The sequence below is a fragment of the Solanum pennellii genome, chromosome 9 (genome assembly GCF_001406875.1).
Source record: "Solanum pennellii chromosome 9, SPENNV200".
In the NCBI taxonomy this organism is placed as follows: Eukaryota; Viridiplantae; Streptophyta; class Magnoliopsida; order Solanales; family Solanaceae; genus Solanum; species Solanum pennellii.
The window spans coordinates 17379508-17387373 of NC_028645.1; the positions used below are offsets into that span (position 1 = coordinate 17379508).

Below are 7866 nucleotides of genomic sequence, written 5' to 3' on the forward strand. Positions count from 1 at the left end.
AGTCTTGATGCCTTGAACTTCCGGCATGGACTAGCTTTTTAGTTATTTTTGTTCTTAGACATTCTTAGTTTAGTAATTTGAGATAGATGTTCTTGTGATGATGACTTCCAGATTTTGGGGAATTAATAGATGTTGATTTGTTTTATTTAATGAGTTTAAGTCTTCCGCATTATTTTCTGTTAATATATGTTAAAATGATAAGGGTTAGATTGGTTGGTTCGCTCACATAGGAGGGAAACTGTGAGTGCCAGTCGCGGCCCCGGATTTGGGTCGTGACAATAAGAATTGGGGAAGAAAGTGTAACACCTCGATCTTAGCAAGGGATAATTATTGAAAGAACTAAATTAGAAATAGCCATTTTGAGATTTGTGCAAGTTAGTCTTCAATTGTGTGTTTTGGGTCAACTTCAAATGACCATGAATTTTAGTACTGGATGCGTTAGGTGTCCCATAAAATATCAACAGAATGATCTTTGAGTTCTCTTTTCAACACCACCAAGTTTGATAAATTTTGAGTTGAAACGAGGAAGATATGTTAGTTTGAATTCGGTCTGTCCAGTTAAGAAATTTCATCCAAATTATAGAGGGGTATTTTATTCTTTTCCTTACCCCATAAGGTCCACAAGTTTTCCCACCCAAATTAGAGGTCAAATCCGATTAATATCAGTTTACGCTTAAGTCTACAAACGTATGGAAAGTTAGGCCAAAGTTTAAGAGGAGAAAAGGCAGAAAAGCTTCAAGCATTCAGACTTCTTGCGATAATCGACAAATTTCGCTAATGATTAGATCCTTTCGAGGTATGTAAGACTTCATAGTGATGGGTTCTTTCACCCTCATACCAATCATGACTTTCTTGATTTAATTTCGTCCATGTATTGAAGCTGTTGATGGGTTTTCTTGAAGTTGCATTCTTAATGAGTTCTTAGGGTGAATATTATGAGTGTGAGAGTTGTTCTTCAGTAGATTTTTGTTTAATTATCTTGGGTATTCGAATCTAAGAGTGTTTGAAAGAAATCATTTGATTTTAGGTGAATTAGGGACAAAAATTGAGAAGAAAAATTTGTCAAAACGTTTTAGAAAATGCTGGTGCAGGACCACCTAGATGCGCCAAGAGGGATGGCACCCTGTGCTTTCAGTGCGCCATAATCCAGACCAGTAAGTGGAGGGTTGTCACAACACGCTAGAGATGCACAGGATCATCTACAAACTTTCCCTTCCGCCCTTCTTTCCCGAATTATTCCATCATCAAGAGATCTTATATATCATGAATCATAATTCTTCAATTCACATTTCATTATGAAAAGTCTTTTGCAAACTCTTAAAACTTGTTTTAAACTTGAGTACTTGAGTATGACGATGAGGAGAGTAGAGCTTCATTTTTCAAAATGATTATACGGTAGCTAAGTATTTTCAAGCGTAAATGGGTTACATATAAAATGAGAGGAAACTTTGATTTCGAGATGAGTTCATGAGGAGTTTTTTTTTAGCACTATCTCTTTTAAGAGAACCTTTTGGATAATAATCTCGAAGTTTGAGGACTAGAAAATGTTTTTAAACATATAAGAATGAACTATAATAATGGGAGCAATATTGAGCACCAATACGGGGATGAGTTCAAACAACTTAAATTCATCATAAACCATGTATATCAACATGGGTAAAAAGGGTCATACTTTTTAGATTATTTTTTTATTGCTTTTAGAATTATTTTAGTTAATCCACTTAGTCGAGGATGTCTTACACTCTACCAAGGTATAAGACAATTCTGGAAGCGTGGATGAGACATTGTATCATCACATAGTGATGGTTGTCGGTTAAAGAATCTCCCAAATAAGAGTATAAAAGTTATTATTGTATTTTAAAATACATTGAGTTATAATCTATCATTTCAAAAGCTTTCTTTATAATACATTTTTATAGTTGCTTTTATATTGATATGAGTTGAGTATTTTTAAGTTTGAGTATTTTGACTATCCTTGAGTTCAGATGAGGTGAGCATGTTCTTCTCTTCAATGTGTTCAAGGTTATGTATGTGCTCTAGATTTCCTTTTGTATGCTCGTACATTCCATGTCTTGACACCATTTGGCCTACATCTTTTTATAAGTCAGATATAAGAGTTAAGGGTAATCAACAAACGCACCGTTGATACAACTTGCATTTCAAGAATTGCTTTGGTGAGCCTCCATGCTTCTGAGGATTTCACTTCTATTTTCAGTTTTTCTAAAATTTTGTGGGTTTTATGCCTACATCTAGCATAGTTATTAGAGGCTTCATACACAATAGTGTTTTGAAGAGTCTTTCTTATTTCCATTCTTAATGTTTGAGACTTGAATTGCTTTTTAGCTAATTGAATACTTTCAATATTCTAAGTTATATTTTTAAGACATTTGAGTTGAAACCATAATTTTGAGTTCATATATTTTTGAGTAACTTGTAATGACCGGATTTTGTCATTATAGAAATGTCAGCGAGAAAAAATTGGGGTCAAAAAAATATTTTGTAGTATTTGAATTTTTCCCAACCTTATCAAGATTTGGAGGAACTCGGAGTAGTTGTGATATAGGAAAATCTAGTAGCAATCTTGTGATCTATATATATGTTTTTGATTTCATGAGGTATTATATAACTCTTTAACGCACCCGTACAATTTTACGGAATTGAATTTGAGTGAGTAGAACTTCGAAAATCGATCTTAATGTAAAGGATATTTTCTACGCATAGTACAATGAAGGTGTGTTGTAAAAAGGGGGAATTGTATTTCTTCTGAGAGCGTTCTATTAAGGTTTGTGCCGCTGTAGCTTGATTATTCCCGCTGCGGCAGGATGGTGATCGCTATGGTGGACGAGACGAGAGTCAAAATCATAAGTTCATTAGGGGAGTGTTCTGTTATGAAAATGCTGTTGTAGCAAGATGATGGCCATCGTAGCGCCGCTGCTACATTGGGATGAGTGCCATTGTAGCGGGGCAGGTGAGAGTTTAGTTGTTAATAAAACTCCTAAACGACCTTACTTGACACTTTTTTGACTTTTACAGCTAAAGAATGAACCTAGGGCGATTTCATCTCATTTTCCACCATTCTTTAGGCTAAAGATAAACTTTTCACTCTCTGAATTCACTTTTCGATCTTTATAGTGTAATAAAATGGGTTCATGTTGATGGGGAAAGGTTTCTTGGTAGATTTCATGGTGGAAAAACCCTAATTTGGTCAGTTGGGATCAAGGATTGATCTAGAGCTTGCAGGATTGTTAATAATCTGGATAATTAGTGATTGTTTATTGATTTCCATATGTTATTTATAGTTTGTAGACCAAGAACAAGAGGAAAAAATCTGTAAGGGGAAAAATCAATTTTCTTAAGCTTTCAAGCTTGTTTCGATGTAGGAATTGGTTAGTTCTGATATCATGATTGTGTGATGTATGCATGTTCGTGCTTCACTGTGATACTTGTATGTGTATGAATGTTGCAATATTTATTACTCTTGTCGTAGATGAGATGGGTGAATGATGTAGCAATGAAATCATGATGTAAATGTATGATCTTGATGATATATTGTTATTGTGATTGTGGTGAGTGAATGGGGATACGATTGCCACATTCTGTCAAGATAACTAGAGGATCAGTTACCACGTTCCGACATAGGATTGGATCGGGTTTCCATTTTCCGACACAACATGAGATCAGATTGTCATGTTCCGGCAAACTAACTATTTGTGCTTAGGTTCTGCACTATGGTTGTGTCTTGATTCTGCACTTGCTCTTATATTTGTTGAGTACAGGGCAACTTCAAGCGACTATTGACATATCTCACTTAGGAGACTAAAGATTATCACATCGACTTCAAGGGTGAGCCACATCTTCCGTACTGCCATGAAGTTCTCTTTCGTCTAAGTCCACCATTTTCGTACTTAGACATTCGTTTTAGTCAAACGATTAGTCTATTAGTAAATATTGCTTAGACTTGGATCAATTGTTAGATGTTTTGGTATATTGACTTTCTGATTCTAGGTTTATCTTCCACAATTGTTAATTAACTCTTTAGAATCCTTGTTAAGGTTTATGAGAACCTCTTACTTAGTTTATTTAACTTGCTTCTGTAACTTAAATGCCTTATTTTTAGATTAATTTTTTGATTGGATAGTAGTAGTGGTTGTCCCACTCGAGAGTTAGTGTGGGTGTCAATCATGATGGTATGGGTCGTGACAAAGTTGGTATCAGAGATAGGTTCATTGATCTCAATGTACCAAAACGAGTCTAATAGAGTCACACAGAATGGTATATAGACGCTTTTAATGCCTTTTGTGATATCATGATCAACGACAATAGCCTATAGTCAAAGTGTCTACGAATCGAAGTGAGTATAGTAACCCAATCAAAGGTAAGGGTCATGTCCCAACGGATAGGTAGTGAAAATAGTAGATAAACTAGAATTTCCTTTCTAGTTAGTAATAATTTAAGAAATTATCAAATCAAAATAAAGTAAATTTAGTTTGTGATACTGAAATTTAAAATATCAAAAGGGTTTGTCACAAGTAGTAAAAACAAAGGGGAATCAAGTATAGGGAGGCGCTCTTGGGGTGTGATCGCAATATATGTTGAAGTAAACCATTGGGTACATGCTTTTGATAGGAAATTTGAAAGATTATGATGACTCGGCTAAGCTTTAGGTGAAAGTAAATTCCCTCTCGGGCAACTACCCCATATCAAATGGGTTCCTCTAGCTTACTCATCTAATGAAGACCAACCTACACCTTATGCCTCAACTGATTGTAAAGCTCGTATAGTTAAGTTACGGTTTCCTAATGAGCCAGTTATAAGTGGAGGAGCAGTTCAGAAGTGCCTAAGGGTCATTTTATATTATACCTTAAGGACATAAAGTTAGTTTCCAAGGGGTGAATCTATCACTTAGTCCGAGCTAATGAATCTAGTGTTGAGACATCACCTATTCAGTCAACTCAAGTTTTAGTGAGTTTACAGAGGTCTTTCTAGATGATCTGGTAAAGTCCCTTTTGAGAGAGAAATAGACTTTTGTATAGATATTCTTCCTGATGCTTGACCTATCTGTATTCCTCCATATAGAATGAATCCAATTGAGTTGAAAGAGTTAAAAGTACAATTGAAAGATCTTCTTGATAAAAATTTCATTTGATCAATTGTCTAACCTTAAGGCACTCCCATCTTACTTGTGAGAAAGAAAAATGCTTGTCTTAGTATGTGTATTGATTACCGCCAATTGAACAAGTTTACTATAAAGAATAAGTATCCCCTTCTGAGAATGAATGATCTTTTCGACCAACTTTTAGGGTGTCACTTGCTTCTCTATAATAGACCTTAGATATGACTATCATCAGTTGAGGGTAAGAGAGAGTGAGATTCCAAAGTAACCATTCAGGACCTGCTATAGTCAATATGAGTTTTGATTATGTCTTTTGGCTTGGCTAATGCTCCTGCAACGTTCATGAACCTTATTAACTGAGTGTTTAAGCCTTATCTTGATATGTTTGTTATCCTATTTATTGATGACATTCTGATTTATTCGAGGAATAAAGAGGACCGTGCTAATCATCTTAGAGTATTTTACACACTATAACAAAAACAAATTTCGGTAGCAATAAATATAGACATCAATAAAGAGAGCTACATTACTTACAGACATTAGTTCCATTACAAAAGTTGTCGCTAAATGATTTACACACATGTAGAAAGAGTGTTAATTGCCGCTGAAAATACATATTTTACGGAAATTAAGAATTAATTGCCGCTAATGATCATTTTAGATGTAGTGCCAAACTCTCAAAGATAGAGAGTTGTATGCCACATTTTCCAAGTATGAACTCTGCTTGGGTATGTGTCGTTGTTAGGCCTCATTATATCTAGAGAAGGGACACAAGTTGACACTTGGAAAATTGAAGCAGTGCAGAACTGGCTTGAACCCACATCTCCAACGGATATTAGGAGTTTCTTGTGATTGACTGATTATTATAGAAGGTTTGTTGAGGGGTTCTCATCTATTTCATCCCCGTTGACATAGTTAACTTAGAAGACAATGAAGTTTCAATAATCTAAAGCTTGTGAGAAAAACTTTTAGGAATTTGTATAATTGTATACACTTTTGATGTGTATAATTGTATAAAAAATTTATTTGAGTTTATACAAAAATAACTGAATTATATAAATGTACCTGCAAATTATACAAACATGTGAATTATACAAATCCGTGATATATACAAACAAAGCAACTTAAATTGTAGGTACAACCCGTAATCATGCAAATAATACATATGAAACATAATTAAGTTTAGTATAGTGCTTATTTGTGAAAGTTCCTCATAAAAAATTAAAACTTAATAAGAATTTGGTGGATTGGGCTATAATTCAAAATTTAGTCCATTTCAATCCAACTAACTTGAGTCTTTTATTTATTAACTCAATTCGATTTCACAATGCCCAAATTCAATTTAAGCCATTCATTTGACTAGGCCTGTTCAAATTCGAACAAAAAAATTATTCTTTTATCGATAATGGGTTATTTGTTCGATGCTTTCGGTAATAATTTTGATTTTTATTATCATGAATTGCTTTTGAATGGGTTGAGATTTTTTCTTAATGAGTTATCGATAACCCCAATGTAAATTAAAAATTATATTTATACCATTTAGTATATAAAGTCCTTGACTTAGAGTTTAGTTCAATATGCGTATTAATGACTGTTTTCAACTCACAAATATTCTAAAATGTGAATATTTTGCTTTTGAACAAGATGCAGTCCGTCAACTCATATGCATGATTCATATGGTTTGTCACCTTTTTTCTAAGTTATTTTCAATGATTTGAGATTAAATCTTAACAGTTAAACCGATAAATCAATCATCGATTCGATAGTATCATAATAGTTCTACAACAATTTAGCATGTATACAAACCACCATAAATTGAACCGATAAATGTCTAAGCCAATCAATACACCTCCCTACATTTGATACTATTGATTTTCATCATTAAAAGAAATTAGCAATAAAAAGATATTTACCAATAAATAATTCAATAAAAAATTGACTATAATATTTATTAATGAATTCTCAAAAAAAATAAAAGATTCTAGCTACATAGTAGTGAAGGATTAGTAAAGGAATTAATATCCTAACCAATTTCTTTTCCCCCCTAATAAAGGGAAGGTCATCATTATAATTTAGAGGCATTTTAACATCTTGGCTAGAAGATGAAATAAAATGGTCTTTTTTCATTTATATGGAATGAGTATTGCCTGATAAATATTTCTTTACAGAAAAACACTTGTTTAATTATTTATTCTAGTTTGATTAACTTGAATATATGAGTAAAATAATGCGTAAAATCTAATTTATATAGTCGGCCAACTATTAATTAAATTTCATTAACATTAATAATCACGTAGGAATAAGCTATTATTACAATCTCATTAACGCTAGTCATGTGACCTCTTACATTATAAGATTACAACTCAGATTCACCTAATTCATACAACTTAAGAATTAAGACTTGCATTTTTTTTAAAAATAAAATCTTAAGTAATTATACTTATCTAGAAAATCATTTTAATTTGTATAGATGAAAATAATATCTTGATTAACTTTGCAACTTAGTATTAGTAATTAATATTAATTAATTTTTTTTAGTAGAGGTAAGTGTAAATTGAGGCCTAATTGAGTGAGAACAAAATATATAACAAAAAGTAATTTAGCTACCGTTTTTTTTTAGAAGTCAGTAATGACATTTTGTCTTAGTGATTGTATTTTATTTTTGTATTCATTACAAATGAATCATCCTTTTTTATCTCTACTTTTTATTTTTTTTCTCTTTGGTTTTCTTTTTTTTTTCTTTTTTCACCCAT

The 7866-nt window shown here is 32.8% G+C and overlaps 1 pseudogene; it reads left to right on the top strand.

Annotated features, from left to right (window-relative positions):
* The first annotated feature begins 2725 nt into the window (after positions 1-2725).
* Positions 2726-7866, top strand: part of LOC107030806 — a 44766-nt pseudogene continuing 39625 nt past the window's right edge.